Genomic DNA, 21784 nt, shown 5'->3' with positions numbered 1-21784 from the left:
GGAGAAACAACTGGGGAGCAAGAAGACCACACAACCCAGGGCTCCAGTGCTGAGAAATAAAGCCTCAAGCCACCGATTGAAAACACCTGTGGGGGTTGAGGTGGCAGCGGGGGAAACTCCCAGCCTCACAGTATAGTTCCTTGGAGAGACCCACAGGGTCCTAGAATGCACACAAGCCCATCCACGTGGGAATCAGCACCAGAAGGGCCCACTTTGCCTGTGGGTAGAAGAGGAAGTGATTGGAATCTGGCAGAGAGTGGAGCAAGTGCCATTGCTCCTTCTTGACCCCTTCCCCACATACAGTGTCACAACCCAGCAGCATGGGTTACCCCACCCTGGTGAATACCTAAGGCTCCGCCCCTTATACGTAGCAGGCACACTGAGACAAAAAAAAAATGGCCCAAACTAAAGAACAGATCAAAGTTCCACAAAAAATACAACTAAGTGACTAAGAGATAGCCAACCTATCAGACACACAGTTCAAAATACTGATAATCAGGATGCCCACAGGATTGGTTGAATTTAGTCACAAATTAGATAAAAAAATGAAGGCTACACCAAGTGAAATAAAGGAAAATATACAGGGAACCAATAGTGATGGGAAGGAAACTGGGAGTCTAATCAACAGTGTGGACCAGAAGAAAGAAAGAAATATCCAACCAGAAAAGAATGAAGAAAGAAGAATTCAAAAAAATGAGGAGAAGCTGAGGAACCTCCAGGACACCTTCAAATGTTCCAACATCCAAATCATAGGGGTGCCAGAAGGAGAAGAGGAAGAGCAATAAGTGGAAAACTTATTTGAACAAATAATGAAGGAGAACTTCCCCAACCTGGCAAAGGAAATAGACTTCCAGGAAATCCAGGAAGCTCAGAGAGTCCCAAAGAAGGTGGACCCAAGGAAGCACACACCAAAGCACATCATAATTACATCACCCACGATTAAAAATAAGGAGAGAATCTTAGAAGCAGCAAGAAAAGGAGACAGTTACCTACGAAGGAGTGCCCATCAGACTGTCAGCTGATTTCTCAAAAGAGACCTTACAGTCGAGAAAGGGCTGGAAAGAAGTATTCCAAGTCATGAAAGACAAGGACCTACATCCAAGATTGCTCTATCCAGCAAAGGTTTCATTTAGAATGGAAGGGCAGATAAAGTGCTTCTCAGATAAGGTCAAGTTCAAGGAGTTCATCATGACCAAGCCCTTATTATATGAAATGTTAAAGGGACTTATCTAAGAAAAAGAAGATAAAAAACATGTATAGTAAAATGACAGCCAACCCACAAGTATTAACAACCACACCTAAAACAAAAACAAAAGCAAACTAAGCAAACAACTGGAACAGGAACAGAATCACAGAAATGGAGATCACATGGAGGGTTATCAACAGGGGGGTGGGAGGAGGAGAGAGGGGGAAAAGACACAAAGAATAAGTAGCATAGATGGTAGAAAATAGACAGGGGGAGGATAAGAATAGTATGGGAAATATAGAAGCTAAAGAACTTACGACACATGGACACAAACTAAAGGGGAAGAATGTGGGTGGGAGGAGGTGCACAGGGCAGGGAGGAATAAAGGGGGGGAATGGGATAATCGTAATAGCATAATCGATAAAATATATATTTTAAAACAGAATTAAATGAGATAATGTACAAAAAGCAATTAGAACACTGTCTGGCATGGGATTCAGTAAAGGCAAGTTGTGGCCTCAGGGAGAAGAAACCAAAGGTGTGAATGTTCTTGACAACAGTGAAGCACTCCATGAAAAGGCGCTTTGTCAGTATCATCGTGGTCCTTTAGCCCGGAGCAGGTGAAGGCACGTTACCTACAGAGAGCGGGTGAGCAGCCCAGACCATTCTTGGGGATTGAGCCCACAGACCAGGCAGGCAGGGAGTGGCCCAGGGCTCAGCACTGCGGGGGGGGGCCAGCTGGCTCACCCCCCTCCCCCTGTGACTGTTAGCTCCGGGAAGGAATAGCATTATTTACCCCTATCTCCCCGGCACTGGGCACAATCCTGGCACATGGTGAAGGTTCAAACCAGAATTTGTCATTACTGGACATTCAGTCAGTCCGAGGTGGAACAGGAGGGGCTGGTGGGGCAGGGTGAGGGGGCGAGTCTGTGCACCTGATGAAGGTTCACCTGCCACACTTTGATGAGAGCTGTTCCAGCCCAGAGGACCGAGCAGACAGCTCCCTGGCTGCCCGATCCCGGGCACCCATGCCAGCCTCCGGCTTTTCTGCTGAATGTGGACCTACACGTGGGTGTTACGGCTGCAGGGGTCCCGACACAGAGATGCTGCCATGGTTCTCCAGTCCACTGCAAACATTTTTAACCACAGTGTAAATACTTCCCAAGGTTTTAACTGGGACCCAGACAGAATCTTGGCGCAGTCCCATCACAGTTGGCCCAAACAGGAGAGACTGGTTTATTTGATGCCTCAAAGGATGGATCATTCTAGCACAGGCCACCCAACAGCCCAAAGCTCAGCATCTCACCCAATGGCCTTCACAGTCTCGTGAAGGGAACCAGATTGTGTCAGACCCATGAAATGGGTCCTTCCTGCGGATAAAACAACCTGAGACCTGCAGGGAGCAGGGTTTGATTTGCATCAGTGTTTTTGAGACGTGAGCCTCTCCAAATCCCTTCATCAGCCTCTTCACCCCAAACCTCTAAGACAAATACAGGGTGTGATTTCGGCTGAAAATCTGGGCTGTGCTGCCAGGGGGCTCTGTCACTGAAGCTGGGGGGGTTCCCACAAAGATAGGCGCAGGAAGACCAGACTGCCGCCAGGTGGGCAGGCCCAAAGGCCGTGGGTGAATGCACAGGAGGGGCTGGGTGGTCAGTTAGCCCCTCTCCTGGAACGGCTGTGCCCCTTCCCGTATAAGCCCCTGCAAGGGAATAGAGGGAGCCAGTAAGAGAGACTATGACCTGGGGCCAGTTACTAACATCCAGGGCCTCAGGTTCCCCGCTCATAAGATAAGGGAACAACCCTTGGGATGGTCCCCTAGGGATGAGAAAGCAAGAGTTTTTTTGAGGGTTTTTTATCCATTACCAGTTGTTCCCTGTATATTCTCTTCCACCCACCCCTACCCCCACAACCCCCACACTGCTGTCCCTGTCCATGAGTTCTTTCTCTTTCTCCTTTTTGTTCAGTCCCTCCACCCCAAGCCCTGCTCTGAGCTGTCAGCCTGCTCCCCAACCATGAGTCCATATCTATTTTGCTTGTTAATTCAGTTTGTTCATTAGATTTCACATATGAGTGAAATCATATGGTATTTACCTCTTTCTGACTGGCTTAGTTTTCTTAGCATAGTGTTCCCAGGTCCATCCATACTGTCACAAAGGTTAAAATTTTCTTCTTTTTTACAGCCAAGTAGTAAGTATTCTATTGTGTGAATGGACCATTGCTGTTTTTTCCATTCATCTACTGAAGGACGCTTGGGTGCTTCCAAATCTTGGTGATGTAAATAATGCTGCAGTGAGCGTAGGGGTGTGTATATCTTTCTGAAGTGGCATTTTCAGTTTCTTTGGATAAATACCCAGAATTGGAACTGCTGGGTAATAAGGCAGTTCCTTTTTAAATTTATTGAGGAACCTCCGTACTATCTTCCACAGTGGCTGCACCAATTCACAATCCCATGAAGACTGCACATGGATCCCCTCTTCTCTACATCCTTGCCTGCACTTGTTGACATTCTTATGGTAGCCACTGCGACAGGTAGAAGTGATACCTCACTGAGGTTTGAATTTGTGTCTCTCTGCCGACAGGGAGCGTAAGTTTAGAGAGCAGAATGTCAGGCTCATGGGGCGTCTAAGACATGGTCACACAGGAGCAAGCTCAGGGATCTGTGGGTCCAACCTAGGGGACTGTGGGACATCGGGGCTCAACCTGGACATTGATTTACCCAGATGCCCTGTGCACATAAGAAAATGGGAGATGGAATCTGGAGTTTTGCCCAAGAATGGGGAGTCTGAATTTAGGCTGGGATGAGAGGTGAGGCCTTCACGGGGCGGCAGACTCTGTCTCAGGCCCCCATGAAATGACCCCCTGCCCCGACACACACGACATACCCACGCACACACAGCCTGTGATTCAAGGTTAGCTTTCCTCCTGGAGGCTCAGAAAGTGGCCAGGAAACAGGCTCCTGACAGAGGGACAGGCCTGGGAGTGGTCACCAGAGGGCTCGCAATGGCACAGAGGGTGCTGCCCCAGGGAGGTCACAGGGGCGGGACTGTCTGGGAACCTGTACAGGGCTGGGTGCAGGGGTGGGGCGGGGAGACCAAGGCCGTGTCATGGAAAGGTAGGATGGTTTCCCATAAAAGCCTCCCCATCACCTCCTCAGGACCCAGAAAGACCCAGAATGACCCAGAGAAACCCAGGGCCCTGGGCCTCCCAGCAGTGACAGCCGTTCATGAGCCAGTGACATCCCATCCGAAGAAACTACATACCCAGTGCTTGAACCCCCAACCTCCCCTCCACCATCAAATTCATTTCCTGGTTCTATCTGACACTTCCGATCTACAGGAGACTGCAGGCAGCCAGCCAGCTGCTGGCAGGGGCCCAGTGTCAGGTAGAAAGAGCACTTGCTTTGAGTGCACTGTGCCCTGGGTTCAAATCCTGCCTCTACCTCTAGCTTTATATGGTTGTACAATGTTAGGAAAGTTTCTTTATCTCTCTGAAGTTCTTCCCTCATGTGTGAATTGGAGGATAATCTCTCCCTACTAGCCCCCATGAGAACTGAAATGAGAGGCTGGTGCACAGTAGGTCCTCACTCATGGCAGCTGTTACTGAGAGTATGAAGCCAATTCCACCAGGATTAATTTCTGGGGATGGAGCGTTCATCCACCCATAGGGGTACCTGTGCCTTCTCCCCTGTGTCCCTTCCCACCTGCCCCCTCCCTGTGCCACCTGGGCCTGGGCCTTTGTGGAGCCCTGCTCCCCCGTCCTGGCTCCCAAGGAGAGGAGTTTCTGAAGTGCAAACCGTTCCAGACAGCGCGGTGTGCCGATCTCAGAGCAATCCTCCCTCCCAGCAGGCCCAGGCTGTGAAGTGTAATTAAAGGACTGGGTCGATCAGGAGCGGCAGCCCTCTTGCCAAGAGAAGCACGTCACCACCGCGCATCCTGCACCCAGAGCATTGGTCCCAGAGGTCCAGGAGGCAGGAGCCACAGCCCCTGTCCCAAGTTCTGGTTCTCCTCTCCTCTGCCCCATCCATCTCCAGCTAAGTCATGCCAGAGTCTTCTTCAATCAGCTGTTTTAATTGCTCTTGCAGTTCATACTCAGGAAGTTTTTCTTGTAGTCGGATTCTTCCCTCTACAGATGGATGGAGGGAGGGGAGAGAACTGGCTTTGGAAAGGCAGAGCCGCCAGCCATGAGGAGAAGATGGTGTGAGGATCCGGGGGTACGGAGCCCGGGCTGGAAGCGATGTGATAGGGGAAGGGGAGGGCGGAACAGAAAAGCACATCAGTCAGAGGAGGAGAGAGCTGGGGGCGCCGCTGGCCCACCTGGATTGGAAACCTGGGACTGGCTTACTGGTTACCTAGTATCTGGGTGTCTCAGTCAGCTCGTCTGTAAAATGGGTGTGAAAAGTCATAGCTGCTCTTGGGCTTTCGTGGGCTAAAATATACACAGCATTTATTTATTTTATTTTATTTATTTTCTTTTAGAGGGGAAGGTGAGAGGAAGGAGAGAGGGAGAGAAACTCAATGCATGGTTGCCTTTTGTGCATCCCCTGCTGGGAAATGGCCTGCAGGGAACCGGCCTGCAACCCAAGCATGTGCCCTGACTGGGAATCGAACTGCGATCCCTTGGTTTGCAGGCCTGCACTCAATCCACTGAGCCATACCAGCCAGGATTTTTAAATAGCCTGGCCTAACATAAATTCTCAGTAAACTTTTGAAAAGCCCTGTAAGACTCCATCCTGTTCTGCAAATTGCTCAGAGTCCTGGGCTTCTTCCTTCCCCGTTTCTCACACTCACTCCTCCTTCTCCTCCCCAATGGCCCCACTGCAGCCCTGGGCCTCATGCCCATGTGCTGGGCCCGTGTGTGGCCTCACTGCCCGCCTTTCCCATGGGCTGCCCTCTCTGCCACATCAGTCCACTGCATCGGTCTCCAGCTCACCACTCTGCGGACTGGTTTGTTTGGTACCCTAAGGCCCCTGATACTTTTCTAAGCAACCTGCTTTACTAAAAAGAACTCATTTATTTCCATTCCCACAGCTGCTCTCTGGAGATACTATGGCTACTTTACAAATGAGGAAACAGAGCCACAGAGAAGAGAAATAATTTGCCCAAAGTCACCCTACAAGTACATGATAGAGCCAGAATTCAAACCCAGGTCTGTGGGGCTCCAGGCTGCCTTCCAAGCCAGACTTCTCAGCAAAGCATCTGAGACCCTCAGCACATGGCATCCCTCCCTGCCCTTGACCTGGCATGATCCGTGTCCCTGCCAAAGCCAGTCCAGCCCCCCGCCCCCCCCCGCCCCACACACACACCTCACCTTCATATGGACACTGGTCCTCACTAAGTCAAAGAGAAAAATAGAGAGGAAAGAAGAGATTTTAGGAATGAGAGGAATTTGGAAAGGAAGGAGCTGGAAGGGGAAAGAATGCTGAGAGGTAACTAACATGGTGTCTTCAGATTCGGGGGACTTCTCTGGCAGGCCCCGCAGCTCTGTCTCCAGCTCGGGTTCTGTCTTCTCCATCAGGTATGGATTCCACGGAAAGGAAAGAGTGAGGGGAGGCCTGAGGCAGAACTGGTAAAAGAACAGCAAAAGCTCCAGCTGCGGTGAATGAGTTCAAGCCACTTGGCCCCATCCTTGCATATCCCTGGGACCAGGAACATGCAAATGAGGCGGAGAACAGCTGCAGCTGCGGGGATCTGAGGAATCCTGACAGGATGCTGGCGAGGATGCGGGTGAGCACAGGCGGGTGGGAGGCCTCAGGAGGGCCACACCCTCCTCTCACCCAGAAAGGGGTCCCAGGTGGTTTCTGCAAACCACAGAGAGGGAAGCTGAGAAAAATTCCTGAGGAGACTACACATGATGAGGGGTGGGCACCCAGGAAAGGCAGCTGAGATCACGGGCAGACAAGTGTGTGTTCAGTAATCAAGTCCTGTCAGGCAAAACTCATCTCCCTCGACAGGGTCACCAGGCTGGCTGACAAGGGAAATGGGCTTCACCCATGTAACTGATCTCAAAAACACCTGACAAGCTCCTCCTGAAACTGTTGTGTACAAGCTAGAAAAAGGAAGCTAGGAGATGGTAGAATTAATGGGTAATGGAGCTGGTTGCACCATTGTACCCAAGATCACTTACCAGGGGATCCAGGCCCCTTGGTGGGACATACACGTGTGCTGGAAGGCCCCAAAGTACCCCACCAGGTGCAAAATCTTGTCAAACCCTTAGATCAATACGGGAAGCATCTGAAGCTGGGAGCAGCAGCAGGTATATTGGATGTCGGAGACAAGACCCAAAACACCTTGATCAGCTAGAGAGACAGAGTGAACTTAGACGAACTAAAGGGTATTAGCGGAAAATGTGGGGTCCCCAAACGAGACAAAACAGCGACAGCACTCTTAGGGATTCAACTGCGTGCCCCCGTCCCCCAGATTCCTATGTTCAACTTTTAACCTCCAGTACTTCAGAAAGCGACCTTCCTTGGAAACGGTTGTCAGGGGTGTAATTAGTGAAAATAAGGTGATGAAGTGAGGACTAGGGTGTGCCCCTAATCCAACACGCCTGGTGCTGTTATAAAAGGGGCAACGTGGATGTAGGCGCACGAGGAAAATGCCGGGCGAACACGAGATAGGGATTGGGGTGATGCAACCAAGGAATGCCGAAGGCTGCCCGGAAACCACCAGAAGTTAGGGGAGGGCCATGGGCTCGGTAAGGTCAGAAGGGCCACGTGCTGCCACGAAGAGCCAGGGCCGAATAGAGGCTGCACTAGTGGCAGGTGTGGTACCCGGACTGATGAGGGGGGGCTGGCTGGGCCCCCTCAGGAGGGCCAGATTTTGTCCCGATGACCTCAATTTAAGACATGTGGCAGGATGTTCAGAGCTCCATGCCCGGAGAGGGGAAGAAAGTCAGAGGAGGACTCACAGACGTGAAGGGGGAAGACACTAAGCCTGCAGTGTTCGCAGAGCTGTGGCGTGAAGTGACTGGATGTTCCTGAACAGCCCCATGAGGGAGGAGATGGAGTGGAGCCCATAGGGGTTGACACAGACTTCAGAGAAACAGAGGAATTTTCCCTTAGACATGTTAACCAAAATTGAATGGGCCTCCCTGCAGGGAGATGAGCTTTCTGTCTCTGAGGAGCTCAGGACTCCACCAGCGAGCCACTCAGGAGGGACTTGTACAGACGAGTCCCGTGTCTTATGGCACCAAGAAGGCCCACTCACATTCCCCACCTGGCTTGGCACCAGCATCTCAGGCTTTTCACCCATTAAGGTTAGAGGCTGCGGTGAGATGGTCTGGCCCCAAACCTTCACAGATGGCTTCAGCAGACAGAACTGCATGTGGTGAGCAGTGAGTCTAGCGTCACAGTGTGGCAAGACCCGAGTGCCCTGGAGGGATGGCCCTGCTCACACTTATAAGGACAGGGGTCCCAGGAGGATAGGGGTGGGAAGGAAAGTGGCCCTGGCTCTCCATTGTCCAGGGATGGAGGGAACTGGCAGCTCAAGAGTTAACCAAGCCCTCATTCCTGTTGCTAGACGCTTGAGGCACTTCTGCAACCTGCAGTCCCTCACGCTGGTGGGTGCTGGGAGGGGTATGAAGTGGCCTGCACCCAGGCCTCTCTCCAAGGGGTTTGGAAAGGGAGGCTTCTGCAGGAGAGGCAACTCCGAGGCTAAGAGATGACCCTGCCCAAGATGACCTGATACCAGAGGGAACGTCCACATGAGCTCTGCTACTTGGTGTAATCGTCCCTTAAACCAGGCGTCCCTCACCTTGCAGTGCAAAAGGAGGCTCAGAGAGGGAAAGGAACTTCCACAAAACCCACAACCCCAAACCAGTCAAGCCGAACCCAAGTGTGTCTCATCCCAGAGCCCATGCTCTTTCCAAGGTTCTACACAGCTTCCCCGGCATAGGACCACATGTCGCAGAAGTGCCACAAGCATCCGGCCACGGAAAGAACAGCCTAGTGAGGTGTGACACAGAGTGCCAGACTTCAGCGTGGGTCAGAATGGCCTGGGGGGCAGTTAAAGCACAGGTCCCTGAGCAGCACCCCGGGTGTGGCTGAGTCCGAGGGTCTGGGGTTCAGCCCAAGAATGCAACTGACGGGTTCTGGCACTGCTGATGCTGCTGGTGAGGGAACGCACCTCGAGGACCACTGCTCTAGAGCAGTCAGGAAAGAAAGCGGTGTCCCCTAGACTCAGGGCCACACAGAGATGGATGTGCGCGGCCAGGCGGATCAGGTGTCTGGGGCGGGAGGGCCCCGGCAGCCTCCCAGGCAGCAGGACGGCCAGCCCAAGCTGCTTCACTAAGGCCCATCTGCTGGGGAAGGTGCTCATGCTAAGAAATCCAGCTTCTTCTTGTGCTTTCCACTCTGGGGTCCCCTGGTTCTCCCAGATTGATGAGCTGTGTTCTCTTCTACAGGAAGCCCTGTTTCTTCCACAGTCAGCCACCATGGCCTCCAGGGTTGTCTAAACAGACAGGCTGCCTTCAGCAGACCTTTTGCGGCTGGGTTCCCCAGCACCTTCCTGATGCTGAGTGCCAGCCACTGAACACACATGAGTTGGCCCCTCTAAAACCCATGTCCAGAGATGAGAACATACAGAGAGAACCCAGTACGGACCCCGCACTTCTCTCAGTGCCATGGAACACGGTGTTGTGAGCAGCTGCATCGCCGAGTCGGCTCCTACGAAGCCTGTGCACAATTAAACCTCCGAGATCTTTTCCTCAGGACCTACAGCCAAATCAAGTCTGCCCCACCTCCAACCCCCTCATGAACTTGAGTAATCAGTTTCTGCGATCTCAATGTGACTTTCCATCTGCCCCTGTTAAATTTCGTCGTGTTGGTTTAAACCCAGAATTCCAGTCTGCTGAGATAATTTTGAGCATTTATTCTAGGTTTCACAGGAGCTGCCCATCACAGCCTTGTCATCAACAAGTTTGGGAAGCTCTCTTACTCCATTTTCATCCGAGTCATGCATAAAACGTGAAGCTTCAGTATTCGGAATCTCACCTGCCACAAACCACCCTCCCCTTAGGAATCCCTAATTATAAGCTCATACTTCCCCAAGTCAGGCTTTCTCTGGCCCAGGGCAGGTCTCTGGGCATGTCGCTTCTTTCCTGGCTATTGTTAACAACAGGCTGACGTGGTGCCTCTCATCGGAGTCCTGTCACACCATCACCTCGTTCTTGGTCATGGTCAGACTCCAATCAGAAGGACCGTCGGTCGCTATTTCTCTACCTTCTGGGCAATGACAATGTTGCAGAGGCAACAATACAAAAATGTATCCAATCCTCCACTTTAAACAATATTTGACATTCAACAAAACTCAGGCAGCCTACCCCCCACCCAATCGTTACTATAGCATGCCTCCCTGACAGCTTTATGATCCAGACTGGGAAAGTAGCATCCAAATTCTTCCAACTGGGTGGGGAAGCTGTCATAGGGATCTGTCATAACTTGGACCTGCTCAGCTGCAAGGCATGCTGGGATCTTGGCAGCTGGTCAGTCAGGAGGCAAGAAATGTTTTCTGGCATGGGATCCCGGGAGAAAGGGGTGAGGACAGATTCAAGGAAGTGAAAAGGAAAAGGGCGCTTTGATGAATAGCATCCCCCCCTCTTCCACCACTCACACGTGAGAACTGCCCTTCTTCTGCTGGAGAAAGGCATGGGATCAGCCCAGGAGGTGGTAATGGACCATTTGTGAACAACTTGTTGACCCAGGAGCCGAGGATGGAGAAAGGTGAGTGCAGCATTGAAGTGTGTAGGCTCTGAGGCCAGTCTGGATTTACATCCCAGTTCTACCACTCAGGAGCTGTGTGACCTTGGGCAAATCGTCTTTCTCTCTCAAGGTTTCAGTGGCCTCGTGTGGAAAGTGGAGTCAAAAATCATACGTGCACATAAGGCACATGAGGATTAAAAGAGAAAACGCAGGTACTATGTTTGTCAGATCACCTGGTGCATAGTAGCAGCTCAATAAATAATAGCTGTTACATGGAGGAATAGCATGAGGGCACTGTGTCCTGCCAGTTCTGAGGCTGCAGGTGTGAAGAAAAAAAGGCTAAGAAGCTGAAAGAAGAAACTTAAGTCTGGGGGCGAGGGGCAGCAGAGATGCGGAGCTCACCTGAGCGGCAAGGCAGCAATTTATGGAACTGACCTAAACGTGGAGCCTGGACACGAGGCTGGGGAAGGATTCTGACCTTTGGGCCAGGTGGGGCAGAGCGGCCAGTGTGAAGCCTCAGAGGCGCTTCGTGGGAAAAGTTTGGGGTTTTTTTTCAGTTCTAAATTAAAAAAATGTATTGCTGTAAGAAGTCAGTCAAAAATTGTCTAAATGGTCCATGTTAAAAAGAAGCACAAATACTCCACTTCTAGCAATCTGTTCTGAGGAAACAATCATCAATAGCCACAAAGATTTACGTACAAGGGTGTTCACTGCAGCATTATTTATAATACTGAAAACTGATTTACCACTTGGGTGTCCAGCCTCCAGGGGATTTGTTAATAAATTATGGCACATCCACAGGATGGAAAACCCGGCAGTCATTAGAAAGCCCATCTCATCTATTTTTTAAAATATTTTTTAAATTTATCTTTAGAAAGAGGGGAAGGGAGGGAGAAAGAGAGGAAGAGAAACAGTGATGTGTGAGAGAAACATTGAATAGTTGCCTCTCATAGGAGCCGCAATGGGGAACCAGGCCCCCAACCCAGGCATGTGCCCTGACCAGGAATCGAACTGGCAACCTTTTGAAAAGGCCCATTTTAAAAGAATACTTAAGACATGGAGAAATTATCACAATCTGTTATTAAATGAAACAAGCTGGTTACAAAAAGCACAGACCATACAATCACAATTTTTAAATGTTGAATGAATGTGCATTATTCTAATAAATGCTTTCTAAGACAAAATGACCAGAGAGGAGCTCCCAAGGTCAGCTTATAATTGAGAGTGATTAGGCTCAGAACACAGGAGCACACACAACAGCTGTGATCCAGGGGCTGTCGTTGGCACCTGCTGGAAAGGGCCTGGCCGTGTGGAGGGGCTGAGGACACAGAGACTCCACAAGCCGTCTTGGAGGGAGGTCAGACAGAGCCCAGGAAAGGAGACTAGGTCAGTGGCCCTCAACCATGGCTGCCTATTAGAAGCTGAAAAAATACCACTGCCCAGGTCCACCCGCAAGGATTCTGACTTCATGAAGGTGTAGGATGAGGCTGGCCATCTACATTTTGTTGAAGTTCTTCAGGCGATTCTGATTGGAACCAGTGAATCAGTGAGGCACTGGACCATGCTACTCGCACCTGCATACAGAGGACAATTGGGCCTTGCTCTCTAGACTGAGCCCAGCATGTGACGAGAGACTCCCTCTGGGAGCTGGCAAGAAGCTGAAAGGGAGCAGGTGGCCCCAGGACCCTTGGTCAATGCAGAAAAATGACTCTCAGCTTTGGGGGACATTCACAGAAGCATTCCTTACGAACTGGCCTGTCTGGGAGCTTTTGCCGTGAGGACACTGCTCTCCACTTAGACTTCTGGTGGGAACCAGGTGTCAGCTGACTCCATAAACTGCAGGTATGGTCAGTCTACCAAAGGGAAAAGGCAAGGAAACCAGGATCCTGGGAAATCTACAGGGGCCCAACTCTGCGGAAGCTGGAGCTAGTGGTATATTACTCTTCTACTTTGGGGCAGAAACACACTCCGGCCAACAGAGCCATGGGTGAACCTTAAAGGTAGACCGCTTTGGGTGGATGAGGCCTCTGGGAAGCCTCCTGGTTTCTCCCAGGTGCCTTGAGGGAAGAGGAGCAGAGGGAACAGGTTGCTGGAAACAAATGTTTATTAAATGATAAGATCTTCCCCAGCCTCTCGTTGCAGGTATAGAGTTACTCAAGGTCCCAAAAGAAGGGAAAGAAGAGGCCTGGGTGGGGTGGTTTACACACTAGACCCGCACGTCCTTGAATAATTAAGAGCCAACTGCAGCTCTTTTGTACTCCTTAAAGCGGGGTTCCCAGGGGCCTTCAGAACAATGATCAGGGCGGTATGGAGGGAGTTTTGGCTCAGGTGGACTAGTGGGGGTGGTACGTGGGGATGGGTCAAACTGCTACCCACCAGCCGTCTCCCTGAAGTTGCCTCCCTCGGAGCAGCCTCACATCACCCCTGGCAAAAGAACAGAGCGGCAGATAACCCCAAATGCTGGGTGATCAAAGCAAAACACATCTATGGTGATACAGGAGGTATATGAGTATATTTACACACGCACACATGCTGCAGATTTACCTGCCAGATGATGTTCGGCTACACGGAGAATGCACTCTCAGAGGATGCTGCAACTGGCAATCAGGTGGGTTAGCAACGATAACGAGAAACTGGCTTCAGCCTAAACATCCCCCCCAAATAATCCACACAAACGGGAATGAACCACTCCTGGAAAATCGAGAAGTGACTGTAATCGCCATTCGAGGTCTTTCTGACCTTCGGGTTGGCTCATCTGACACCTCATTTTTACAGACAGGCCAGCTGGGTTTGGCAGAAGCACTCCAGCAGGGAAGCCTCCCTAGTTTCCAGCCCAGCCTCTTCCTTTGGGAACTTAAGCCTGCCTCCTCTAGTTTGATCCTCAGGGGACTGGCGGAACAGATGGCCGCCCGCCATCCTCCGGTACCAACCCTTGCTATCGCAGAAGAGGCCACAGAGATATTCTGGGTTCAAATGCAAAGATATCCCGATAACACTAACAAGGCTTCAAATGCAAACACGTTCCAGGTGCAAGGCGGATGAAGTCATCCTTCCTAAATGCAGATCAATGAGGGCAAGTGTCATGGAGCGACTCTGCACACAGTCTGCCTTTCAAGCTTTCACCGGCTCAGGGAAAAGCCCGAAGACATCCTTGGCCTCCTGGTTCAAGTCAGAGAGAGGAAGAGCAGGAGCAGCCCAGCTGTCGGGAAACATGCTCAAGGTCAAATTCTCCCAAGCCCAGGCTCCAGCCCAGGGGTTCCTCGTTCAGCTCTCCCCAACGGGCTCAGCAGCAAATGGAATAGGGAATCACCACTTCTGTTCCTATTCCAAAGGTATCAAGAACAACAATATCTCATTGGTGAGGCCCTGAGTAACGTCAGAATTAAAGAGTACATTCTGCAAGGTTTGGTTTTTTAGCGTCCTTCCCCTTTCCAAACCGCTCCCAGCTGGAGCTCCTCCCTGCCACTTTCTAGCGTCCAAGCCGGTTTTAAGGGGGATTTCCTCAGAAAGAAAGTCTCCGAGAAGATTCCTCCACTGGAGACAGAGAACAGCGTAAACAGAGACCCCCCCAAAAGTCAGAGAGGGAGTTTCCAAAAGCACAGCACTGTGCAGTTTAGGGGCTGCCCACACACGATGTAAAAAAAAGGCTCAATTCGGTCAATTCAGCAACGCCCCACTCGTCCGGACACTTGCTCTGGCCTCTTGTCACACATTTCAGACCAAGTCCATTACGCTTTTTCAGAAATTTAAGGCCAACTTAGTGATGGCTAAACTCAAATGCAAAGATCTAAATGTGAAGAAAAATCATTCGTTAGAGGTAACTATTTCCAACACACACACACACACACACACACACACTCATCAGTTAATGAAGACAGGCTAGTAATCAAGGTGTCAAAATGAGGCAAAGGGTGGTCCCAGGACAGACTAGGGTTTGGACCCTGAACTATAAATAGCCAATACTCCCTCCTGACGGTGCTCATCCCTGGGTGCCAGATCCGTGGCTCTGCCTCTGTCTACGCCACAGGTACAACACAGGTGTTCAACCCCACTTCATGAGTGAGGAACCTGAGGCATGGAGAGGGGACCTGGAATTAGGGGAACAACTAGCCCTCTCAGCCCTCCCCCGAGTCCTTCGGACAATTCCACGTTAGCTGTCAGATCACCCAGATAATCCCACAGAAGAAAAACCCCAGAGTAAACACCATCACAGAAGCCAAGGCAATTCTAGTAACTGTGTTGTCTTAGCATGCTGATCTACCTCCATTCAGGGATATCAGAGAAAAAGCTCATCTACTGTTGTATCCATAGTTTCTAGCACAGTGCCTGGCACATAGTAGGTGCTCAGCAAATGACAAATACCTGTGTTTATCACCACTGCTGATCTCATTTACCTCGTGTCCAGGCAACAGAAAAGCCAACATTTGAGGACTACGGGGAACATCTGACGACTAGGGTAGCAGAGCTCAGCCTTGGGTGGTCCTTGAAGGCAACGTGATACGATAACAAGCACTTCTAATCAGGAATCTCGTCCTTTGCCCTCCGTGCCCATTCTACTACCTCAGTCCTCCACAAAAGTAGTGAATTGGTTGATTGTAGTGGTCTGAGCTGCTATCTCGTTGACTTTCCCTTTGGCGTATAGGAGGGTCCCCAAGACTACAGACAGGAGTGAGCTGATCAGAGTTCAAAATAACTTGACCCGACAGCATCTTCTTCCCGAGAGCACGCAACCCCATCCACCCATCGTCGGCCTTGTCAGGCTGCTCCTCCATAACGCCTGCCATCCCTCTGCCCCTCCGCCCGGGCTCCTCTTTCCCTTCCTTGGACCCAAACTCGGGACTCAGGGCTTCCTGGATATTCCTCGGGAGCCCCAAACATGCTACACGAGCTGCTCCCAGTCTTTTCTCCTCCAACCCCTGCATAAAGCTTTACTCTATTAGGAGAACCACAAAGTCGTGGTTGGATTTTTTTTCTTTCTCTTAAAAGAAAAAAAATGATTTATACCCAAGGGTTCCAGGATGGAGGTGGGATGGGGAGGGGTGAGAGACCTGAGTTCTAGTCCCGACCCTGCGTCTGAACTCTCCTGTCCATGGATATCAACTGCTAGATTTGTATAAGACAAGGTGGCTCCCTGTCCCTAAGGAACGCATCATCTCACAGAAGAATCCCAGTGGGCCTGAGAGTGAGCGTGAGCTGGGGGCCCACGAGGTCAGAGGGAGGACCAGGCTGGGGGGTGTTCCAGGCAATGCCCAGAGCACAGGGAGACCTGGTAACATGTGCACACAAAGAGGGGAGATCACTTCTTAGAACTGTAATCTCTTCGTTTGTAGTTACAGGGGGTCAGCCTGCTCAGGGGCTGCACAGGGGTTTTGTCTGGACCATTGCTATTTTGCCAGTTTGACGCCAAATACCCAGTTGTTCCCAAGCCCAGCCACTCTGACTGCTTGATCAGCACATTGTTACCTGTCTGCCCTCTGTAGGCATTTGAGTCAGTGACTCCCCTCAAGTGACAATCTCCAAGCCCTCCTACAGCTTTAAACCTCAATAAGAAGTAACGAACAGAGGGACTTTCAAGCCAGGAAAGGCGCCCCAGGACAGAAAGGCTTCTGTGACCTCTCTGACCCCAGCTGGGAGAGGCAGTCCACAGGGCCAGGCTGACTGGCTGGCTCAGCGGCTCTGCCCTCCGGGTCCTGCTCCAGAAGTGGGAAGGGAGCCCCTCCTGTCCACCCCTGGCCCCGACCGGCCCTCCCTTCCTACGCACTCAACGGGTGGGGAAGGGGTCCGAGTCAACAAGTCCGGCTCTCAGTCCAACCTGCGTCATGGGACTTTCTGGTCCCCTCCTAAACCCTGGGTCGCCGCCTTGCACTGCCTGAGCAGATTTGTTCATGTTTTCCCTCTCTTGCCCCCACAATCTGGTGAAGTTAGCAGCCTCTCGGGGCACGGGCTCAGCGCCGCATCTACCAGCACCTAGACGGTGCCCTGCACACACTAGGAGCTTAAGAATGCCGGCGCGGATGGCGGTGATAGCTGTTTTCAGTTCCGGAGGAGGAAGCCTCTGGCAGGACTCCCTGGGCAGAGAGCGGAGACGGGAGATCTGCCGTCCCCTCCCAAACTGGTGGTAGTAGCTGTTGATTCACGGAAAGGAGTCGCTCACTCCCTTCCCCTCCCCCAACACACACCTTTTCCCCAACACCTGGTGCAACCAGAGGCAGCCCTCCTTCCTGAGCCGTCTCCCAAAACGGTTCTTCCTGCAGGTTCCTCTGCCCTGTGTGACAGCGCGGCCAACTCCTTCTCTCTCTTTGATAATTTATCTGCCTTCCTTCTCCCCCCTCCCTTTTTTTGGTTGGGAATCTAGATTTGAGACAGGGTACTTCGGGTTTTTCCCAAGCCCGAAGTTTCACCCCCTTAATTTGGCCCCCTTTTCCTAGTGAGGTCCAGTTCTCAAGCTCACGTTCCCCTCTGCCCCTTCCTCAAGGTCACCTATCCCGGTTCAGAAAAGGCGAGAGTCCACTTTTGACTGTCAAGAAGAAAAGGGGTGGGGGTGGGAGTGGAAGTAAGTGAGGAGAAGGAATGTGAGAGAATAGCAAGAAAGATGAAGGAAAATGGGGGTGAGGAGAACTGGGAGGAGGGCCTGGCAGGCGCTGGACAGAGGAGCCTCTGCCCGGGAGCAGAAGGAGGCCCACGTGCGGAGAGGGGTGGCGTTGGGGGCCTGACAAATGCGGACGGAGACTGTGTTTTCGGGGGCCCGAAGGGGAGCTTCCCGCGGGGCTCGGGAAGGCGGCAGCATCGCGCGGGGGTCCACACGCAGGCCGGCGTCCGGCCGGAATCTCAGCCGCGTGAGCCGTGCCCCCGGGCCGGGAGGAGCGCGTCCCGAGGGCGGGCAGCCGCTCCCCGCTCCCGCCTCTCTCGGGGCCGCGGTACAAATCCTAGCGAGGATCGAGGCGTGAGGCGGTTACCTCTGCAAACTCCGGGCCCACTGCAGCTCGGCGCGGCGAGGCCGGCCGTGCGACCCGAGGACCGGGCGGCGGGGGGATGGGGAGGCGCTTCAGGTGGCTCCTCCTCGTCGTTTAAAGTTTGCGGCAGGCGAAGAATCAGACTCCGTCCTGTCTCCGCCGCGGGCCCGAGGTTCCACTCGCCCGGTCGCCTCAGCCTCGGCGGGTCCGGCGCCCACTTCCCCCCGGGCACCCGCCCTGCCCGGGTCTCGGATCCCCTCTCCGGTCTCCATCCATCCCTGTGCCCGCGCGCCCCCCGCTCCCTCCCTCCGCGCTGGCTGTCCCGCACGACGTGAGCGGAAAGTGAATGGGTAGCTCCAACCACAAAGACAAATTACCATGAGAAAAATAAATCGGACGATCGCGCTCGCGTCCGGGTTCCCGCCGCCGCACCCCTCTCCACCGGCCGAGGCGGGAACGCGGGGCTCCCGGGCCGCTGCGGCTGGGCAGTTTGGGCCCCGCAGGGCCCTGCTAGGGCAGGGGGTCCGGAAGAATCGGGGTGGGGGCTCTGCAGGGGGCAGTGGACGTCTCCGAGCGAGACTTCACACTCCGCGCGGCCACGCGTTCCCACGCGCCTCGCCCGCCCGCACTCTCCCAGCGCGGGTTTACTCGCCCGCCCTCTCTGAGCCTCCATCTCGGCTCCCGGGTCAGAGCCTCCGCCCCGCTCTCTCACAGCCATTCATTCCGCTGTCCCCTCCTCCAGGCCCAGGCCCCTGGTCCCCATCGCGGCTGCAGCCCAGGCGCGCTGACCGCGGCGGGTCGAGGGCCCAGTACAGCCGACCCCAGAGCGAGCGGGCAGAGGGAAAGGGGTTAGGGCGGAGGGCGTCCAAGCCGAGGTGTCAGCCGGCGGATCGAGAGTCGAGGGACCCCCTCTGCTCCCGCCCGCAGCCTCCGCCACCTGGTTCCAACTTGCCAATGTCCCCGGGTCCCTACCCCTTTCTCAACCCTCTCCCCACCGAGTTGCTGAAGTTTGCAACTTGCAGCCCCAGCCTGCGCGGGGGGAAGCGCCCGGGGCTCCCTGGACTCACCTCCGGGCTGCGGGCGCAGGTGCCCGGTTCCCGGTGGCTCCCGGCTCTCGGGGCGGCGGAGGCGAGCCAGGAGGGCTGGCGGCGGGTCTGGGAACCGGGGGGCGACGCCTGAAGCGCCTCCGGCTCTGGGCTCGGCGCTCCGGTGCAGTCCGGACCCGGGCCGCGCCCGCTAGAGTCCGGCTCCTCCAGCAGCGGCTGGACCCGCGGCCGATCCACCCGGCTCCGAGGAGCTGGGTTCCAGCAGCAGTCTCCGCACTCCAACTAGCTCCGACCCGGCGCGCGGGTGAGAGAGGGGAGGAGGGGACCGACGGAGCTGGAGAGAGGGAGGGAAGCGGGAGGGAGAGAGAAGCAGTGGGGGAGGAGTTGGGAGCGAGGGGAGAAAAGGAGGGGAGCGGGAAGGAAAAGGAGGAGGGGGTGGAGAGGACCCGCCGCGGCGGGCGCTTCAGTCGCCAGTCCCGAGGCGCGCGCTGCAGCGCGAGGGGGCGCCCTGCGTCACCCAGTTCCCGTCTCGGCGCGTCTCCCGCCCCCTGTCTGCCAGGTGTGTGCAGCCGGAGAGTGTAGGGCCGCGGGTGTGGAAGTCCCGTTCGGACTCGGCATTTGAGTGGTAGAACCGAGGTCCCTGAGCACTCACCAAGCACTTGACTACCTTTTGCCACATTCTGCCCTTCAGTCCTCGGGAACCCCCGTCTCGAGTCTGACTTCACCCCGGGGCCTCATTCCGCACAACCCCTGCCCACCCAAGCCTTGTGGCCTGAGGAAAGCCTCCTCTCTCCCCTCCCAAATTCCCCAGCACAGTTAGCTTGGGACGATCTTCCTGCCTGTGGATTTGAAGGGGGAAAGAACCACGTACAGCACAGAGGAAATCTGGTACAGAAACTGCGGTAGCAGAAAGTGGGCGCGAGGCTGCTGGGCTGGACTGGTAAACCAGAGCTGGCTGGATTGGGGTTGACAAACTGTACGACCTTGACTGAACGTTCTTCAAGTCTCACTTTCCTCAGCTATAAACCAGGATTGGTAATACCTGCCCTACAGAATGATTTGGAAACCAGCTAGGGACTACAGTGGGTAAAATAACACCAACAACGTTTCGGGGGCCGAGGGGCATCCAAGAGACTAGGGATCCCGGGAGGCGGTGAGCACTGTGAACTGAGGAGGAAGGCTTCGCGCGACCATTCGAGCAAGGCTGCATTGTTGACAAATTTATTGTCCAGTGTTTCTGGTGGCAAGAAAGCGGAGGGGGCAAGCGTCAAACCCTGTGTGCCAGGGATGCTAGAGGGATGGGAAGGGAGCCCTCTGCTGAAGAAAAAAAGGTATTTAAAATTAAAAAGTTGAACTAAGGGGGATGGGGAGGGGCACAAAAAGCAAAGCGACAGAACGAAGGAGAAAAACAAAGAACCAGAAAAATTAAGCCCCGAGAAGTATGATTTTAAGAGATAACCAAAGAGAAATGAGAAATAAAAATACGTAAGTTGGAAGAAGGAAAACATTAAAAGACTTTCTAGAGTATGCCAGAAATTGAAAAATTAGAGCGAAGCATTTTACATAAGATTCTAAGTAATGGGAATTCCAGGTAAATAGGAGGAACAGAGACAGGAGGAGCCCAGAGAAGCGACTCCCCCCCCCCCCCTCCCAGTACACACACTCCTGTGAGAAGCAGCTTGGCCAGAACGTCGGGGAAGAAAGAACAGATCCAAGAAGACAGTTTATGAGATGCTCTCATAAGGGAAGCGGCGCACAATCTCGGAAATAAACATGTTCTAGGGCAACAGAAATGCTGAAACTCATAATGTACAGAATGGAAAGGAACTTGCAAAGATAAGACACACTCTGGACCACAGGAGAGAGATGTAGAGAAGAGGAAAAACAGAAGGAAATGGGCTTGTGGGGCATACCGGTCTGGTAGCCCAAACATTTAATTAGGGGTTGAAATCAAGTTGGAAGAGGTACTGCAGGGCATGGAGAACAAACCTCTCCCCTTACAGACAAGGGCAGTAAGATCTAGACAGGGGCAGTAACTCCCCCTGAGTCCCAGGCGGGGCTGGGGGCAGGTCTCCTGTCCCCCCAGTCTGGGACCCTTCCACTGCCATGAGCGCTCTCCATCCATCCTCATTTCCATGCCCTACAGAGCCATGGGGACTGTTTTTGCTATTGCAAAAATATAAATTGTGCAGTATATAGATACCTCTTAATACGAAAACACACAGGTTTCCCATTTGTCTGAGTGGGAGCATAGACAAAACACCTTCCGAGCGGTCGTGTCAGCGGCAGCTCTCTCTTGAAAGACAGTAAAAATCTTCTTTATCCTTCACCATAACCTCACCCTCCTACTCTTTTCCATTATGTTTTGATGGTTCTATCTTTCTCCTCTTCCCACCATTATTTCCTGCCCCTTCCTGGCTCTCCCTCTCTGCATTATGAATGACTTTGGGAGGGGGCTTGGTGTGGGAAAAGAGAAAAGGTCAGTCTGGGGACACAGGCCAGGAATCCTCCTTCCTTTTTAGAGGAAGCAGGAACCGAGAAGGGAAAACACCCAAGGAGACACAGAAGAGGAGAGCTGCTTGGGATGCTGGGCTTATTCATCTTAATTGCACCCTACAGAATTTTATTGATTAACAGTGATTACTCAAGAGCTCTCAGTGCAAGAGAGCGTCAGAAGTCCAAACCTCAGGAAGGGACAGTTGCTTTACTCGCCGGGCTTACCACCTACTTCAGGTATCCCCAGAATTTGGCAAACCCAACTTCATCAGAATCTCTGAATCATTTGGAACAAAACCTGGAGCATTATCCCATCACCACAGTATCACCATCACCTTTTGTCACGTTCTTTGAACCTTTGCAATAACCTGCGTGATAATTACCTCTATTAGGAGCAATTTTCCAC

The 21784-nt window shown here is 52.9% G+C and overlaps 1 protein-coding gene across 2 annotated transcripts in view; it reads right to left on the bottom strand.

Moving 5' to 3' along the window:
• The window catches only part of SEMA5B (semaphorin 5B), a 119395-nt gene extending 100170 nt beyond the window's left edge, over positions 1-19225 (bottom strand). For both annotated transcript variants that reach the window (XM_037051470.1, XM_037051471.1), the window contains exon 1: positions 18904-19225. The gene's annotated coding sequence lies outside the window, so the exon portion shown is untranslated. The remainder of the gene's footprint in view (positions 1-18903) is intronic.
• Between the last annotated feature and the right edge of the window lie 2559 nt (positions 19226-21784).

Source organism: Sturnira hondurensis, unplaced genomic scaffold (assembly GCF_014824575.4).
Source record: "Sturnira hondurensis isolate 20B ecotype Veracruz unplaced genomic scaffold, ASM1482457v3 Scaffold0007222, whole genome shotgun sequence".
Taxonomy (NCBI): Eukaryota; Metazoa; Chordata; class Mammalia; order Chiroptera; family Phyllostomidae; genus Sturnira; species Sturnira hondurensis.
Note: the sequence above shows the minus strand (reverse complement) of the source record. Positions and strands in the feature narration are given on the sequence as shown.